At 47.5% G+C, this 19,493-nt stretch overlaps 1 long non-coding RNA gene across 4 annotated transcripts in view; it reads left to right on the plus strand.

The window, feature by feature from the left end:
- The first annotated feature begins 93 nt into the window (after positions 1-93).
- Positions 94-19,493, plus strand: part of LOC311445912 — a 382,273-nt gene continuing 362,873 nt past the window's right edge. For all 4 annotated transcript variants that reach the window (XR_014698669.1, XR_014698670.1, XR_014698671.1 and 1 more), the window contains exons 1-2: positions 94-1,952; positions 5,628-5,764. This is a non-coding gene — a long non-coding RNA (uncharacterized lncRNA). The remainder of the gene's footprint in view (positions 1,953-5,627; positions 5,765-19,493) is intronic.

Here is a 19,493-nt window from a genome sequence, read left to right on the forward strand (position 1 = left end):
GAGGCTGTAGCGAGGTGGGGGTTGGTCTGTTCTCCCACGTGCCTGGTGACAGGACGAGGGGGAATGGGCTTAAGTTGAGCCAGGGGAGTTTTAGGTTAGATGTTAGGAAGAACTTCTTCACTGAAAGGGTTGTTAGACACTGGAACAGGCTGCCCAGGGAAGTGGTGGAGTCACCATCCCTGGAGGTCTTCAAAAGACGTTTAGATGTAGAGCTTAGGGATATGGTTTAGTGGGGACTGCTAGCGTTAGGTCAGAGGTTGGACTCGATGATCTTGAGGTCTCTTCCAGCCTAGAAATTCTGTGATTTTGTGATTATTTTCTGCTTCATGAACTGCTGCCTACTCCTATTGGAACGAACCTCACCTTGGTGAAGAAATTGCTGGTATGTGAGGACTTGAAGCGGCTGATGACACAAGTTCGAGAAAATGGACAAAAGACTCTGATTACTGTCCATCACGAAATACATTGAGTGATGGAAAGAGTAAAGAGAGATGAGAGACACTGTTGGTGGGACACTTTGGATGGTCACCAGCTGCCACGGGAATCTTCAACAAGATGCTTCACCCTGTTATTGTTTGCTAATACTCACTGTATTATGTTTTATACTGACAATTAGTTTGTATGTTAAACTCTGGTTTATGATGAAACGTTTAGCATCTCTACACAATGTACATACACTCGATAAACCTCATCCCGAGAATGAATGTGAGATCCCCGACATATTCCAACTGTCGTGAAGCTTGAGTGACTATAGTCATGTGGTGGATTATGTGGTGTAATTGCCTGAAGTAACTAGGAAAATAAAACTAGCATTCACATTTTTAAGGAAAAGGTACAGCATTGAAGAGGCTTTCAGGGTAGGACATAACTGCATTACCTGAGCATTCCCTAGGTTCCCAACCTTAGATGCTGTCATGCTGGGGAAACTTGGTGTGCTAGCCCTAAGGGACAGCACGGGGCATAGAGTGGAGTGGAGACGCCACGGCTAGGCTCTGTAACCAGGTGGGGACTCAATTGTTCTTGTGCACAAAGCTGCACTGTTGGGAATTGGCATACAGGGTGTGGATATGAGTCCGTGGAACAATTGTTCGATCTGAGCTTGCCTTAAGCAACCAGGAGTAGGCTTTAGAAAATCTCATGGCCTGCTGTAGCTGAGCAAACCAAGCTACTAGAATAACTATGAGAAGCTCCCACGACAATGATTCCCACATCGCCCAATTGAGGAATTCAGAAAAATATTGTTACCAGCAGCTGGCTTCAAGGACAAGATCTACGTGACTGCTAATCACAAGGGGGTTGTTTTCTTGACTGCTAATCACAAGAGGGGTTGTTTTCTTGCAGGTGGGGTTGTTTTCTTGTAGCTGTTTGTCTGAGTGCTTCTGACCAATAATCTTGTGTGAAACACTGTCCGCCCCTGTTAAGTTCACTATAAAAGTTAGGCTATTCGGGCAATAAAATGGAGCATGATCTGACTCTGCTGGTGTCTGTCGTGCTTTCGGCCGTGCGTCTTGAAACAAATGGCGCCCGAACAGGCTGAGACCTGAACAGGACATCTCAGCGGCGCCGGGAGAGACATCGCAGCCGAGCGGGACATCACAGCGCAGCGGCGCCGGGACATCGCAGCGCAGCGAGACACCAGCGGCGCCGGCACATCGGAGCGCAGGGAGACCAGCGGCGTCGGGACACGCGGAGCCGGGACTAGCGGCGCCGGGACTTCACAGCGCCGAGACCGAGACATCGGAGCGGCGCGGGACATCGGAGCGCCGCCGGGACATCGGAGCCGCGCCGGGAGACCCGAGGCACACGGAGGGACTACCGCCGGACGGAGAGAGCCCTGAGAGACGCTGCAGAGCCACGGACGGCTCTGAGAGACACAGAGAGACCTGACAGAAGCCGGAACACATGAGAGGCATAGAGAAACTCTAAGCACCGATCCGGACAAAGGACTCACGGTGAGACACGGGGAAAAGAAACCGTGGGGAGCGTGGGAAAAGATCCGCGGGGAAACGCGGGAAACGGAACCGCGCAGGGACGCGGGAAAAGGAGCCGCGGAAAACGCGGGAGATTGAAGTAATCGCGTTGCGATGCGGGACATCCGAGATCGAGTTGCTACGGGAGACCAGAGGCGTCAGTGGACAACGGCAGCCGACCCTCACCGTGTGGCGAGTCGGCACATAGCAGAGGGGCGGACATCCCCCTGTGCTATGTGCCTACAGAGGACATTCCACTCTGATTCCGGGTAGGGCTATGTTTTGCGTTGCTCAGAAAGAGCGAACACAGAAGGTCCAGTTACATGCGGGGCTGCGAGAAGGCTCCCCTGGGGAGTTCAGCTGTACGCAAAGCCTTCCTTTGGGGGCACTTTTGCATGGGCGAAAGGGGCTTTGAAAACCTTTTCTCGGCCCATATTTTGAATTCCTCTCCCATGCCGGGTAGGGCTATGTTTCGGGTTGATCAGAAAGAGCGAACACAGAGGGTCCAGTTGCATGTGGGGCTGCGAGAAGGCTCCCCTGGGGAGTTCACTTGTACCCAAAGCCTTCCTTTGGGGGTACTTTTGCATGGGCGAAAGGGGCTTTGAAAACCTTTTCTCGGCCCATATTTTGAATTCCTCTCCCATGCCGGGTAGGGCTATGTTTCGGGTTGATCAGAAAGAGTGAACACAGAGGGTCCAGTTGTATGTGGGGCTGCGAGAAGGCTCCCCTGGGGAGTTCACTTGTACCCAAAGCCTTCCTTTGGGGGCACTTTTGGATGGGCGAAAGGGGCTTTGAACGCCTTTTCTGGGGCCCTCTTTTGAATTCCTCTCCCTTAGCCGGGTAGGGCTATGTTTTGGGTTGCTCCGAAAGAGCGAAGACAGAGGGTCCAGTTGCATGTGGGGCTGCGAGAAGGTTCCCCTGGGGAGTTCAGTTGTACCCAAAGCCGGTCACTGACCGAGAGTCTCTTGCTTGTTTTCTCTTGCTAAGGGACAGAGAGGCACATGCAGTGCCCTTTAATTGTATGGTGGCATCAGCAGACAGCTTTGTTCTTACCTGTGAGTCACCAGAAAGTGCTGAGGCATTGTAAGAAACCTCAGGTGAACCTCGGTGTGAGTCATCCACACACTGGTATCCAGCATACTAGGGACAAGGCTTCCGGTGTGTAAGTGACTCTGGTCATGACCCCACGTCCTTGTACTTGCAGAAACATAGCCTTCCTTGCAGTGTTGTCAAGGCCATTGGCATCTTGCCCGACCACTTGGTGATGCCTTGAAACGCCATCATGCTCCCTGATGAAAGGGCAGACAAAGGAGGACAGCAGAGACGTGCCCTGACATTCCTACTCTCGCTCACTGGTAGAGCACAGACCAAGAAGAGGAAGGTTGCTGTCCTAACATGGCCAGGGGCTGGAAAGGCAACTTTTCTGATGGGCCGGTGTGCCAGAGCACGGGACTGAGGCAGCAGCCGCTGAGTGGCACCGCGTGGTTCAAGCTGGCACCCGGCAAGATATGGAGGTGACCGTGCTGGTTTGGAAAGGTCCGGGGGGTGCTCTAAGGCCCGCTGTGGGTCTCCAGCCCCGAGCGATGGCTAGAAAACTGTCAGGAGATGTCCCGTGCTCCTTGGGAAGACAAGCCACGCTCTCACTTGGACAGAATAGTATCCGGTGGCAAGAGACCAGGACAGAACCTCCGCTTCTTACGTGGTGCCTTCTTTGTCACTAGGCAGGACCATACCACAGCCCTTTTAGGCTGTGGTAGAGCAGGTAGCAACTGAGGTGGAGTCAGCACATCGGAGGACACACAGCTCGCTGCAGCTGTTTGCAAGGGTAAGGGCAAGTGTAAGGGTAAGGATAAGCATTAGGGTATGTGTTATGGTAATGGTAAGGGTAAGGGTTAGGGTTAGCATAAGGTTAAGGGTAAGGGTACGAGAAAGTGTTAGGGTACAGGTTATGGTAAGAGTAAGGGAAAGGGTAAGAGGAAGGGTTAGGGTAAGTGTAAGGGTAAGGGTAAGTGTAAGGGTACAGATCAGGGTAAGGGTTAGAGTAAGCGTTAGGGTTAGGGTTAGGGTTAGGTTAAGGGTACGTGTTAGGGTAATGGTTAGGGTTAATTTTAGGGATAGGGTGAGGGAAGCGTAAGGGTAAGTTTTAGGTTAAGTTTAAGGGTAAGGTTAAGGTTAAGAGTAAGTGTAAGGTTAGATTTAGACTAAGGGTAAGTGTAGCAGAAAGGGTAAGGGTTACAGTAAGGGTAAGTGTTAGGATAAGGGTAAGGTTTAGGGTTAGGTTAAGGGTAAGGGTAATGTTTAGGGTAAGTGTAAGGGTAAGGGTAAGGGTATGGGTAAGGGTAAGGTTAAGGGTTAGGGTTAGGGTAATTGTACGAGTAATTGCTAGGGTAAGTGTAAGCGTAAGTGTACATGTAAGTGTTATTGTACGGCTTATGGTAAGGGTAAGTGTAAGGGTAAGGGAAAGTGTTAGGGTATGTGTTAGGTGTAATACACAATAAATGTTTGTTCATTGTCTTTTGTATTATAAAACAAGGAGTTCCGTTTGAGGAGCAGGAGTTGCAAAAGCTCCCTGCTGAAGTAAGATGTATAATACTTGGCTAGACACTATGAAAATTCTTTTGCTTAATGTAACAAAAAAGAGAACCCCCTCCCCTTCTCTCCTTCTGCATCTCAGTTGCCTCTTTTGTTCAAAGACACTGCTGCAAAGTTCATGTAACCATCTCCTGATAAGTTGCTAAACTAGTGTATCAACATCCTGCATTCCTGTCTCACGCTGGGCCAACATGACCAAATAAAAAAAAAAAAAGAAGTTGAACCACAACGCGGAGGAAGACTACGGCCTTCATCTTCACGACCACCAGAGGGACAGAGACGACCCCCTAGCAACAGTGCGCGCAGTCGCAGAATATACCAGGATGTGCTGCGTAATCCCAGAATTACCAAGATATAAAAAGGGACCCTGGCGGGGGTGAGGTGCGCGCCGTTGGTGGAGCCGAGACTCCCCGGCCGCCCAGCGCTGTTTTGCTTGCTGTTGCTTACTCAATAAATTCCTTTCTATTATTAATGCAATGCTCTCTGAAAATTAATTAAGGGGGCAACTTATAACATTAGGGTAACGGGAAGTGTAAGACTAAGGGTAAGGGTAAGGTTATAGTTAAAGGAAAGAGTAAGGGTAAGGAAAAAGTAAAGGTAAGGATTTGGGTAATGGTAAGGGTAAGAAGGGTTAGGGTAAGGGTTAGGTAACGCAGTGTACAACCCGGGACATCACACGCAGAGCTGCCTCTGGCAAGGTGAGCGAGGAACAGATGTAACAGTTGTTGTGTTGTAGGTCTCACTGTTCCTCTAAGCATCCCCTCTTTGTCTTTTAGAGGTGTTGTAGCTGTTTGAAGAGGGTAGATTGAAGCATCTGCCTCGGGGGCTGGTAAGCGGCAGAGGTAAGGGAGCAGATGAGAGTAATTTACCTAGTTGTGCTGTGTCTTTGGATGCTGCATAGGCCTATGCGTTTCTTTTTCTTTCACAGGTGTCTCGCACAGGCTCAAATGAGCAAACTGCACTCTGAAGAGCTGTGTAAGAAGAGGTGCTGGTCATGAGCTGGGTTGGAGCAGAACAACCAAGTAGCACAAGGTGACTATGAAAGGTGTCCGTCTTGCTTTGCAGGTGCCATGGCAGGCTCTCCACAGAAGTGGATAAGGATATGAGATAAGGCCAGAGAGCGACAAGGAGCGGCACGTGCAGGGATGGTTTTGAAGCGCTGCAGTGGCTTACTCTTCTGTTCATCAGGTGCCACAGGCAAGGTGGGTTGTAACATCAGTCGTTATATTTGCATGAAAGCAGTTCACTTGAATGCCACAGTGCATCTGAGTAGGGTGTTCTAGCAGAACAAGCTTGTCTGGCACAGCGGTGCCTGATGGCAGTGTGTTTCCTCAGGTGAAGAGGTGCCTGAAGCCCCATCCTATCTAGCCTACACACAATTATCTGAGAATGAAAGCTGCTTTCCAGTAATTCAGAAAGCCAAGTTACGTCTCAGCCTTGAGCATCTCGGGCTTTTGGGCCTGTCTGTAGCATTTGGCACTAGCACTAATACTTTTTTTGGCATATGTTTAGCGTTTGGGGCCTGTGCCTGGGATTTGGGCCCTGTCTCGAACCAGTGGGGCTTTGTCCTGGGTTTTGGAGCCTGCCCCTAGAGTTCAGGGCCTGTGATTAGGCTTTTGGGGTCTGTGTCTGGGGGCCGGTATCTGGGGGCAAGGGGGGAGCTGCTTGTAGACCCTTGGGGCCAGCATTGAGGGGGTTGGGAGCTGACTCTACACCTTTGGGGCCTGCTTCTGGGGGGGGGAGGGTTGAGACCAGCATCTGGGGGAGGGGTGGGAGCTCTTTGTATTCCTTTGGAGCCTGTGTCGGGGGGGGGGGGGGGGGGGGGGGGGGGGGGGGGGGGGGGGAAGGGGAGGGTTGGTTGGGAGCTGCTTGTACACTGTTGGAGCCTGGGTTGAGGGAGGAGGTTTGGAGCTGCTTCTACACCTTTGGGGCTGGCATCGGGGGTAGGGGGTTGGGTGCTGGTTGTAGGGGCCTGTGTTTGTGGGGGGCTTGGGGTCTGCGTCTGGGGGAGGGGTGGAAGCTTCTGGGCCTGCATCTGTGGGGTGTCAGGGCCTGTGTCTAGGGGGCTGGGAACTGCTTGTACAATGTAGGAATCTGTTTCTGCAGGGTGGCTGGGAGCTGTTTGTACAACTTTGGGGCCAGCATCTGGGGGTGGCTGGGAGCTGCCTGTACACTGTAGGGGCCTGTGTTTGTGGGGGGCTTGGGGGCCTCCCTCGGGGCGGGGGGGGAGGGTTGGGAGCTGCTTGTATAGGGTAGGGGGCCCGCCCTGCAGGGGTTGGGAGCTGCTTGTAGAATTTGGGGCCCTGTGTCTGGGGGGGAGGTTGGGGGCTGTGTCTCAGGGGTGTTGGGAACTGGTTGTACACCTTTGGGTCCTGTCTCTGAGGGGGGAGCTACTTGTACACTTTTGGGGTCTGTATTTGAGGGGGGTTGGGAGCTGCTTGTGCACTTTTGGACCTATGTTTAGGGGGGTTGGGAGCTGCTCATACATTCTAGGTGCCTCCCTTTTGAGAGGGGTTGGAGCCTGCATCTGATTCAAAGATCGAAGCCGAAATTCCTTTAAGTGGTATATTCTTTATTGCAGCGCTGGATGCACGGGGGATCTCTCCACCTATCGTGCATACCTAAAGCGGAAAGCAGTCTTGAATTTATACAATCAATCTATCAATATTCTACAAGCACCTATACATATGCATTACCTATCCCCGCCTTCCCTCGCTTCTTATGCTAATTAGCCTTTTGGCACCTTGCGCCTGCGTAGAGCCTTCCAAGAATTGTGGGCAGGGGTCTTTGGGACGTGGGCAGGGGTCTTTGGGAGGAAGACCCCGAGTCTTCCTCACAGTGTACTTTTCACCTTTGGTCAGGAATTTGCTGAATTGGCAGGTTTCTTAATTGCAAGAGCTGGTTGTTGCTAATTCTTCCGTTTGTTGTATCTTTATAATGAATTCCAATGTCCAGTTTTGAGATTTATAGTCCTTACGTTTGTTTCTCTGTCCGTCTGCCGCTTCCTTATCATGAGTTCCAGTGTCTTGTTTCGAGATATACAGTCCATGTCTGGGGATCGTCCTTGCCTCCCCAATGCCTCCCCAATACCTCCTTAATCAATCTGTGGGTGATTGGGAGCTGCTTGTACACTATAGGGGCCATGGTCTTGGAGGGGGGTCTGGGCTGTTTATACACCTTTGTGGCCTGTGTTTGGGGGGGGGGGGGGCTGTGCCTGGGGGAGTTGGGAGGTGCTTGTTCACTCTAGGAGCCTCCATTTGGGGGTCTTTGGGGCCTCCCTTTGAGGGGAAGGGAGTTGGGAGTTGGTTGTACACCTCCGCATCCCATGTCTTGGGGGGAGTGGGGGGAGTGGGACCGGTCTCTGAAGGGGTGGGTTGTGAGCTGCTTGTACACCTGTGTCGGGGGGAGGGTAGGGGGGTTGGCGGTGGGCGGGCCCGGGTCTTGGGCCAGTGTCTGGGTGGAGTCCAGTTCTTGGGAGGGGGTGGTGGGGTAGGAGCTGCTTGTGGGCAGTTGGGGTCTGCATCTGGGTGTGGTTGGTGCCTGCTTCTGTTGGCAGTTTGGGGTCTGCTTGTAGACATCTGCAGCCTGGGTTTGGGGGCTTTTCTGTAACGTTTGGGGTCTGCATTTTTGCTTTGGGTTGCATCTTGAGCTTTTGAGGCCTAGCAGTAGCATTTGGGGCCTGCGTCTGGGGCTTTTCTGTAGTGTTTTGCTTGTGTATTTGTGATTTGGGGCCTGTATCCAGGGTTTTGCCTTTTTTGTAGTTTCCATCTTTGTGTGTGTGTGTTTCGTTGTTGGTTGTCTGGGGTTAGGGGCAGTTTAGGGTTTGGATTAAGGTCAGTGTCATTAGCATTAGGGGGTTGATGTGATAAATTAGTGGGGGTTTGTTCATTGTCTTTGAGGAATTTGGAGAATCTGCTGAGGAGATAAGGTTGTACAATTTAATGGCCTTTATAAGGGGGAGGATTAAGCAAGCAAATAGCGGGAGGGGGTGTTGGGTAAACATCCTTGAGTGAAACCAGACTCTGAAATTCCTTACCACAAGACATCCTTTTTGCCGCTTGCGCTTTGCCGCAGTGCTATCCATAATTATAAATCCAAAGGCGACACCAACCTGTCATTCCTAAAAAGGTTTGTAGCTCCTTTACCGTTTGAGGTTCTGGAGTCCGGCAAATGACTTCCTTATGTTCAGTTCCTAGTTCTCGTTGTCCTCCCAAAATTTCAAATCCCAGATAGATCACACTTTGTTGAGCCAGCTGGACTTTCTGTCAAGAGACTTGATATCCATTTAAACCCAGAAAATTAAGAAAACTTATAGTCCATTGAATACAACTCCCTTTAGTCTCGGTAGCTATTAAGAGATCATCTACCTATTGTAACAAAGCACCTTCAGTGTCCGGAGGCATCCAAGTTTCGAGTTCCCTTGCTAATTGGTTTCCAAAAATAGTGGGGCTATTCTTGAATTCTTGAGGTAGTACTGTCCACGTAAGCTGCGTTTTTCTGCCTGAATCAGGGTTTTCTCATTCAAAGGGAAATAGGTTTTGGCTTTCTGTGGCTAAGCCTAGGCAGAAGAAGGCATCTTTTAAATCCAGTACGGTAAACCAGACTTGACTATTCTTTAATTTAGTCAGCAAAGTATAAGGGTTTGCCCCTACTGGATGTAAATCCTCAGTGATTTTATTTATGGCCCTCAAATCCTGAACTAACCTATAGCTTTTTTCATTTGCCTTTTTAATTGGCAATATGGGTGTATTGTATTCTGATTCGCATTCAATCAATAATCCATACTGTAGAAATTTATCAATTATCTCTTTAATTCCTTTCCTATCTTCTATCCTCAAAGGATATTACTTAACCTTAACGGGTTTCTCTCCTGGCTTTAATATAATAATTATTAAGGTCACATTTTTAGCTCTTCCAGGGACTTCGGTAGCCCAAACTCCTGGACGTACTTGATCTGTGATCTCTAAAGGTATTTCACTTTTAGTTTGTATTAGTGCCAAGCTTAACACATTTTTTAGTTGTTCTTCTCCTATTCTTAATTCCTTTTTCCCTTATTCAACGACAATTTCTGCTCCTAATTGCTCTAATAAATCTCTACCTAAGAGTGCCCATGAGGAGTTAGGCATATATAAAAATCTGTGTATGCCCCATTGTTTCCCTAACTTGTACTTAAAAGGTTCACAAAAATAAGCCTTTTCGGTTACACCTTGTCCTGGTTTCAGTTAGAACAGAGTTAATTTTCTTCCTAGTAGCTGGGAGAATGCTATGTTTTGGCTTAGGATGAGAAGAGTGCTGATAACACCCTGATGTTTTAATTGTTGCAGAGCAGTGCTTATACCAAGCCAAGGACATCTCAGCTTCTTGTTCTGTCCTGCCAGTGGGCAGGCTGGGGGTGCAGTAAGAGCTGGGAGGGGACAGACCCAGGACAGGTGACCCAAACTAGCCAAAGGAGTATTCCATAGCATCTGACGTCAGGCTAAACAATACATAGGGGTGGCTAGCCAGGGGGAGGGGGGCCGGACTGCTTGGGGTTAGGCTGGGCATCGGTCAGCGGGTGGTGAGCAATTGCATTGTGCATCACTTGTTTGTACACATTATTAGTAGTAGTACTATTATCATCATTGTATTATTATTATTATTATTATTATTATTATTATTATTATTATTATTATTATTATTATTTTGTCTTATTAAACTGTCTTTATCTCAACTCACAGGCTTCACTTTCCATTTCTCTCCCCCGTCCCAGAGAGGGAGGGGGAGGGTGAACGAACGGCTGCGTGGTGTTTAGCTGCCGGCCGGGTTAAACCACGACACACCTTTTACCCTAACATAATAATTCTGTGAAGGCATTAATGCTTGATTTAGAACTGAATACGTTGCCCCATAGCAATAAGAAATTTCACTTCCATTCTTCCCCTAGCTTCATTATAACCAGTGGAGGATCCACTAGGGTAGATTCCCCAGGTCCCTGTTATTCCTGTTGAAATCAGGGGTCGATTACCCTAGGAAAAGGCTAGTCAATTTGTCCTCCGAAGCCAGGTCCAAACCGTTTTGTTTTTATTCATTTATTTATTTATTTATTTTCATTACATTTCAGAGTTGGTCCAAAAATTCCATAGGGGTTTCTTTTAGACCTTGTTGGAAGCATATTCTCAATTCCCAATTCATCCAGATTTTAGTATTTACTTAACTGTTCATAATTTTCGGGATGATTAGGGTCTTAGTGGGGGTCGGTCAGGGGAATGCAATTGTCCACAGTTCCCTGAGTGGTCCCATCGGCAATCTGAGCTCGCACATGAACTCAGGTTGTTTTAAGAGTTGACTGCTTTTCTGTTTCTGTAACAACTCTCTCGGACCCATCATGGTCCCTTTGCCCCAAAGGGCTAACACCCATGATTTTAAGATCTCTGCCTGTCTCGGGCTGAGGCAGAACTATTAACATTCCTACATCCTCTTTCCCTGCTCATTCAACTTCAAACACCTTTAACACTTTCAAGAACCCTTTTAACACTTCCTTTATGTTTCTCCAGCCTGTACTTCTCTAATGCCATCATCAAAGGCTCAGTCAGGGGCCAACTTAATTCCGTACCTTTTCCCACCAAGATGCTGAAACAACATCAGTATACAACATTTCATCCTGTTCTCCTTCTTAAAAAAAAAAAACACACAACATTACCTGTAGCAAAATATTATAGTTTAAAGTTCCATTTAGGGGCCACTTTTCTCCACATTCCAGCTTATAAAGCGGCCACCATTGATTACAATATTTTATCAATGTTTACCTGTTCACACTTCCACCGGCAGATCCTCCAATATCCTTCCAGTGACTCAAAACACATACCAACGCACTTTTCTTTAAAATTTCACTGCTTGTTTGCCCCCCCATTTTCCAGTTCACACTTTCAGAATACACGTATCACTTACAAAAATGTGGGCACGCAATATCTTTCAATAGCGATGTCACGAAACTATTACTATTACCAGCAATATTGCCAAAATCACAGTAACAATAGTCAGAGTCAAATTCCACATGCGATAAGTCAGAAAACCGAACTGTGTAACACTGTAACGATTATCTTTCTTATAACAATGCCACGAACCTACTATTACCACCAGGAAAATAGCCAAAATCACAGTAACAATAACCAGAGTTAAATACCATACTCCATGAGTCAGAAAACCGAAATAGACAACACAATTCCAGATGGACCTTAAAGCCAGCTCCTTCCTTAAGGTCCCCAAACATGTACTTATGGTGATAACCACAAAGTATATACCAAACACTGCCTCGCAGAAGATCACCTTCTGACTTACAGACAGTTCCAGATGACCGGTCTACCAGAAAACCAAACCAGAATAAAGAATATACTCACTTACAATGATGGGGTCCTTGTCTGCCTCCGCAGTGATCCGGTGAGTCGAGGAGTCCCTCCGGGAAATCCCGGGGGTACCCTAGGGAGTCCTGTTCCCAGCGGGTCCTGCGGTCTGGCAGAGAGGTTGTCCCATCTGAGGTGCCAGATTGATTCAAAGTTCGAAGCCGTAATTCCTTTAAGTGGTATATTCTTTATTGCAGCGCTGGATGCACAGGGGATCTCTCCACCTATCGTGCATACCCAAAGCGGAAAGCAGTCTTGAATTTATACAATCAATCTATCAATATTCTACAAGCACCTATACATATGCATTACCTATCCCCGCCTTCCCTCGCTTCTCATGCTAATTAGCCTTTTGGCACCTTGCGCCTGCGTAGAGCCTCCCAAGAATTGTGGGCAGGGGTCTTTGGGAGGAAGACCCCGAGTCTTCCTCACAGTGTACTTTTCACCTTTGGTCAGGAATCTGCTGAATTGGCACGTTTCTTAATTGCAAGAGCTGGTTGTTGCTAATTCTCCCGTTTGTTGTATCTTTATAATGAATTCCAATGTCCAGTTTTGAGATTTATAGTCCTTACATTTGTTTCTCTGTCCGTCTGCCGCTTCCTTATCATGAGTTCCAGTGTCTTGTTTCGAGATATACAGTCCTTGTCTGGGGATTGTCCTTGCCTCCCCAATACCTCCCCAATGCTTCCTTAATCAGCTTCACTTCCCCCACCTGAACACGAAGCAGAGGAATAACGACCCCCCTCTCAACAATAGACTGCGCAGCCTCAGCCAGTTCAACAAGACCTGATAAGCTGGAATTCGACTGCTATAAAACAGCAACCCTGGAAAGGGACATTGCGTGCTGTTGCGGAGCAGACACTCCCCAGCCGCCCAGCTCTGTTTTGTTTGTGCCTGCTTACTTGATTAATAAAATAATTTCAATAGACCAGAAAATTGTATGGTCTAATTTATAACAGTTGATAATAAGGGTTAGGGTTGTGGTTAGAGTTGTTAGGTTTAAGGGGAATAAGGATTTCAGGGTAAGGGGATCAAGGTTGTGGGAATAAAAATGTTGTTTTGGCGCAGTTACATCCTGTAGAGGGAAGGAAGGTGGTATTGAGATATGCTTGCAGTGATAAGACAGCTTAACAGTGTGAAATGAGTTCATCTGATTCGTGTCAATATGGAACAATGCTAGGGCCGCATGATATGATAAAATGTGACCTTCTGTCTTACATACCCTTGTATAACCACAAGTCTGAGAAAACCAGAGTGGTTAATATATATAGTTCTTGTACCTTGCAAAGGAATGGTCCAGCAATTCATGTCAATAGGGGATAAGAGAACAAAGGGGTTTCAGAATAACTGCTAACTATTACAACTGTTGCATGGGACACTATGCAAGTGTCTGCCATCCAGCCAAGATGGACAAAGGAGAAGGACAAGAGAAAAGCCTGGGAGGAAGACTATGAGCCTTCAGTACGAGCGGCCCCCAGAGGGACCACCGGAGACTGATAACGCCTGCACCAGTGGGAGGGTTTGGATTCTGGGAACTAATTAGAATAACCCTGCCTTTTGTAGAAGTAGTAATGAATATGTATTAGCCTAGCAGCATAAAAACCAGCTGCCTGATGTAACTTGTGTGCGTCTTGGTGGAGCAGAGACTCCTGGCGCACCCAGCGCTGCTTGCTTACCTCTATTCATTTAATAAATTGTAAATTTCAATTGCAATCCTATTTGGGACCCAGTCATTTATTACAAGTGGGGGCTCATCCGGGAGGGCTTTGGTTCCTGATTTCTGGTTTGATCTAGGAGAGGCACCCCCACCATTTGGTGGCTGCTGTTTGAGTCAGGTCGGAACTAATGGCATCTTAAACCTGAATAAAGGTAAACAAAGTTTCTGATTCTTTTTTTCAGCTCCCTTGCCAGCTGCAGCACTATATTTTGCCCGTAATTGTGTGTGTGAAGATCCGAACGAAGATGACGGAGTCGTAAGCATTTAAAGCGTATACTGTTCGGTTGGGTGGGGTTCGGTTGCCTGTGTGTGTAAGAGTGTGACTGAGATGGAACTTAGTTCCGAAGCGATTGTGGAGGTCTTCTAACCGCGGTTCCAATCTCCCGCGAGGGATTTGGCCGGTGAAGGACCGAAGGGATTCCTATAGGATTTGTGGGTGTGTGATAGGTCCTCGACCCCCTGCAAGACACTCTTACTAAGGTAACCAAGGGCTGTGGGAATTGCCATAGTAAAATTCCTAGATGGGTCAGACAAAATCGAAGACCAGAGACCAGAAGAAAGGGAGCAAATTACCAGTCATACTACCAGAAAGTCCATTAGGAATAACGATTCGAAATTGGAATGATAGGGACCCCAGAAAAGGAAAAAGTAAATTAAAAATGGTCCAGTATTGTGTGACAGAATGGCCAAAGGAGCCTTTAAGACTACATGTCTTTTGGCCTGTTTTTGGATCCTTCGAAGACTGGATTTGCCAGGCCTTAAATATCCATGTTAATTCAAAGGAACCGTTTAGCCAGGAAGAAAGTGATTATGCAGGATTATGGATCAGGAGGACTTCACGTCCTTTTCCAGCCTCAATATTTACACTAAAAGCAGATAAGAAATTTGAAGAACAAGAAGAACGGGAAAAAGAAAAAGAAGATAAACGTGAGCCGTTGTATAAGCTACCACCTCCGTATCCTAACAATCCACCCCCGGCGGCTCCCCCTCCGGTGGCTGTGGTATTGCCACCAGTACCACCGTTGCCCCAGCTTCCACCACCAACAGCACCAGAATTAGACCGACCTCCGGCTGCATGAACAAGAAGTAGGACTGCCGTATCTGAGAGAGCTTCTCTATATCCCTTAAGGGTGGTAACTGGTGTATAACTGGTGCACGTCTTGGTGGAGCAGAGACTCCCAGCATACCCAGCACTGTTTGCTTACCTCTATTCGTTTAATGAATTGTAAACTTTGATTGTAATCCTATTTGGGACTTTTATTATTTATTATAACAGACAACCTTGTAAAACGCAGACAACCAGAATCCTTACAGCAATTAGGTGGAAATCACGGCGTAAGAAACATTACCACCTCAAAGAGTAAAAACCTCAAAAGAAATGTGACTTGTAACAGGCCAGCAGCTGTGTATTTTCTGTGAAGCACCAGCTAGATTATGAACCTTGAATAGCACAGTTAAAGGGGAAACGGGGGAGGGTCCCGGTCCTCGGCAGAAAAAAAAAGTGTATAAACTGTGTATGGAATTAGTAGGCACCCTCCTGCTTGTGGGACACCCGCCATTGTAATCTCGAATAATAATACTACTGTACTGAGATCCTCGACTCAGCCTATGCTATTTGCTACAGATTGATTCAGGGTTTTAAGGTTTCAGGGATTGGGCACTAGGGTTGGGTTTCAGGGTAAGGGGTTTCAGGGTTTATGTTTAGGATATTAAGGTTTTTAGGGTTGGAGTTTTAACGGTTAGGATTTTAAGGATTTGGGGGTTAGGGTTTTAAGGGTTTCAGGGTTAGCATGTTAGGGTATTAGAGTTTTTTGGGTTGTAGTGTTGATATGTTTTTTAGGGTTAGAGTCTTAAGGTTTTATTTTTGGTCAGTTATTTACGGTTAGGGTTTTAAGATTTTTTTTTTTTTTTTTTTTTTTTTTTTTTTTTCAGGTTAGGTTCTCCAGGTCCAGGGTTTTGAGTATCCTAATTTTGGGGGTTTGGATTTTGAGCATCTTAATTTTGGGGTTAGGCTTTTGTGTGCCCTAATTTTTTGGGATAGGCTTTTAAGCATCCTAAGTAGTTGGGTTAGGGTTTTGACCATCTTAATGTTTTGGGTTTGGGTATTGAGCATCCTAAGTTTTCGGGAAAGGGTTTTGAGCTTCCTAATGTTTTCCGGATAGGGTTTGGAGCGTCTTAATGTTTTGGGTTTGGGTTTTGAGCATCCAAAGTTACTGGGTTTGGGTTTTGAGCATCCTAATGTTTTTGGGTTAGGGCTTTGAGCGTCCTAATGTTTTTGGGAAAGGGTTTTGAGCTTCCTAATGTTTTCTGGATAGGGTTTGGAGAGTCCTAAGTTTTCGGGATAGGGTTTGGAGCGTCCTAGTGTTTTCGGGATATGGTTTTGAGCGTCCTAGTGTTTTCGGGATATGGTTTTGAGCGTCCAAAGTGTTATAAGTTTCCCCCTTAATTAATTTTCAGAGAGCATTGTATTAATCACAGAAAGGAATTTATTGAGTAAGCAAACATCAAGCAAAACAGCACTGGGCAGCCAGGGAGTCTCAGCTCTGCCAACGGCACGTACCTCACCCCCGCCAAGGTCCCTTTTTATATCTTGCTAATTCCGGGATTACGCAGCACATCCTGGTATATTCTGCGACTGCGCGCACTGTTGCGCGCAAAAGAATTTTTAAGAATTTAAATCTCTTTAAAAAGAAAATTAAGCAAAAGAATTTTCATAGTGTCTAGGCAAGCATAATGCAGCTCCTTACTTCAGCAGGGAGCTTTCGCAACTCCCGCTCCTCAAACACAACTCCTTGTTTTTATAATACAAAAGACAATGAACAAACATTTATGGTGTATTACCCTAAGTTTTTGGGTTAGGGTTTTTTGCGTCTCAATGTTTTGGGGTTAGGGTTTGGAGCGCCCTAAGTTTTTGGGCTAGGGCTTTGAGCATTCCTAACGTTTTGGGTTGGGTTTGGGTTTTGAGCATCCTAAGATTTTGGGTTGGGGGTTTTAGGCATAGGTCTTCAGGGGTTTAGTGTGGTAAATAGTTTGGGTTAGGTCTGTAGGGGTTTCGAGGTTTTTTGGATGTTAGGGCTTGAGGCTTTTTTTGTAAGGGCGGTGAGGGTTCCAGTGAGTGCTGGTAAATGCAGTTCTCGAGCACTCGGCCTGTGATTGGCCATGCTGGCTGTGCGGGGAATGCTGGTAGGTGTAGTTTTCTGGCACTGGGAGGCCATGTTGTGTGCCCAGAGCATGCCGGGAGATGTAGTTCTCGGGACTCCGGACGTCCGGGAGGCAATGTTGTGTAACGAGAGTATGCCGGGAAATGTAGTTGTCGGATTCGGGACTTCCGGGAGGCCATGTTGAATGCCCAGAGCATACCGGGAGATGTAGTTCTCGGAAACTAGGGCTAGGGTTAGGGGCTGGGGCTGGGGCTAGAGTTAGGGTTTCGGGTGAGGGTTGGGGTTGGGGGTTATTGTTAGGGTTAGAGGGTTAGGGTTAGGCTTAGAGGGTTAGGGTTAGGGATAGGCTAGGGGTCGGTTTAGAGGGTTAGGGTAAGGGTTAGGGGTTAGGGGTTGGGGTTGTGGTTAGGGTTAGGGTAAGGGTTAGGGTGAGAGTATTAGGGTTAGGGTTTGGGTTCAGATTAGGGTAACGGTAAGGGTTAGGGCAAAGGTAAGTGTTAGGGTAACGGTTAGGGTAAGGCTTAGGGTGGGGATAAGGTTTAGGTTTAGGGAAAGGGTTAGGTTTAGGGTAAGGGTTGGGGTAAGGGTTAGGCTAAGGGTAAGAGTTAGGTTAAAGGATAAAGTAATGGTAAGGATAAGGGTAGGGTAAGGATTAGGGTAAGGATTAGGGTTAGGGTTAGGTTTAGGGTTAGGGTTAGGTTTAGAAGGTTAGGGTTAAGGTTAGAGGGTTAGGGTTAGGGTTAGAGGGTTAGGGTTAGGGTTAGGGTTAGGGTTAGGGTTAGGGTTAGGGTTAGGGTTAGGGTTAGGGTTAGGGTTAGGGTTAGGGTTAGGGTTAGGGTTAGGGTTAGGGTTAGGGTTAGGGTTAGATCCGCCATTAGAGTTAGGGTAAGTGTGGAGGAATGGTTAAGTGAAATAGGACACGTGGATGTTGGGCAGTTAGGAGGCAATGGGCTAGTAAAGTACCGTACTCAACTCACATGAGTCTGGCACGTACACAGCTGGCTGAGAGCCAATCAGGCTCAAGGACACGATGCCCCTGAGCGATGGGGAAAGTCCCTAAGGCAGGACAGTGGCTAAAAGAAGGAGGAACTACCTGAAAAGAGTGGGAAATGTTAGCCAATCGTGAGCTTAGTTTTTGCAATATGTATGAGTTGATTATGTTCGAACTAGATAAAAGGCGACTGAGCTATCCATTAAAGTTGAAGTTCGCTGTTCACTCCTATTGAGCGTCTGTGTCTTCCTTCCGTCGACAACAAATTGGTGGCCGAACAGGGACCGATCTGAACGGGAACAGGGACTCCGCTGGAGTTGAATCTGCGAGCCACGTGTTGGACGGAATAAGGGAGGATCCGGTCCTGCAACGCAGCCCAGGAGGTGGAAGGGACAAGAATCCCCGCACACGCGTCGGGAAGGTGAAAGGGACGTGGAGTCCCCGCACCCGGGAGAGGATCCCGCCGGTCACGCGTCGCCGAGGTCTGAAAGGTGAAAGGGACAGGAGTCCCCGCACCCGCAGCTCAGAAGGTGGAAGGGAGTCCCCGCACTCGGAATGAGCCTATAAAGGGTCCCGCCGGAAAAGCGCCACCGAGGTCTTTGCAAAGGCTGTAACTGTATATATAAAGGTATGAAAGACAAGCGGCGTATAATTTGCTCAGATGCTTTTTAGAAAAGCGGAGTATTTTAGATATAGATTGTAGAAAAAGATTTGCCAGGGTTATTAGCATATGCAGTAGCGCAGGGTTGTTTTACAAATCCTGATACAGTTTTTTGAACAAACAGAGTGGCGTAAATTTGGAGATAAATTGTTTGATGATGTTATTAATGATATTAAGTCTGCTAAAAAATTTATTGAAGCCTTGGAGAACAGTCGCTAGCGCTTTAGCTACACATCAGGCTGAGCAGAGAGTCGCTGCTGACGCTACAGAGCGACTGGGATTGCCGGGAAGTGCTGGAGCTGGGCATTGCCCACTGCCGCCTTCAGAGAGAATGATAACGCTGCCTTGGGGCTACGGGGCAATGGGAGCCTCCCCACCCCCCTCAGTCACCGCCACGAGCAGCGCTGCGCTTGGAGTTCACCGTGTGGCGAGTCGGCACAGAGCAGAGGGACGGACATCAGGACCCTGCAGCTTGTCTGACGTAACCATGGAAGCAGCGGTGGCTGTGCTGCTTCTCTCTGGCATGTTTTTGATCTGTGGAGACCGTGCATGGCAAGGAGTACCAGCCAATGCTTTTGGAGGACCGTGTTACCTAGGGCGACTCACACTTTTCGCTCCAGATTTACACTCGTGGCAGAACTCGACAAGGAGCAGAAGAATTAAACGAGAACTAAAAACTTTGGGTTCTGACTGTAATGATGATGTAGAATTGTGGGGTCCAGCAGAAAGATTCTTTGCTTCTTTGGTGCCTGGTGTGCGAACTGCACACGCTTTGACTAACATTAATAAGCTTGCTTGTTGGGCTGTTAAACAATCGAATGTAACAACACAAGTTCTTTCTGAAATGTCACAAGATATGGAGAGACTAAGACATGCTGTATTGCAAAATAGGGCCGCTATTGATTTCTTATTGCTGGCTCAGGGACATGGGTGTGAAGATGTAGAAGGAATGTGTTGCTTTTATCTTTCCGACCATGGTTAGTCAATTCACGACCAGTTGAAATGGTTAAGGGATCATATGC

This window comes from Aythya ferina (assembly GCF_964211825.1).
Source record: "Aythya ferina genome assembly, chromosome: 16".
Classification (NCBI taxonomy): domain Eukaryota; kingdom Metazoa; phylum Chordata; class Aves; order Anseriformes; family Anatidae; genus Aythya; species Aythya ferina.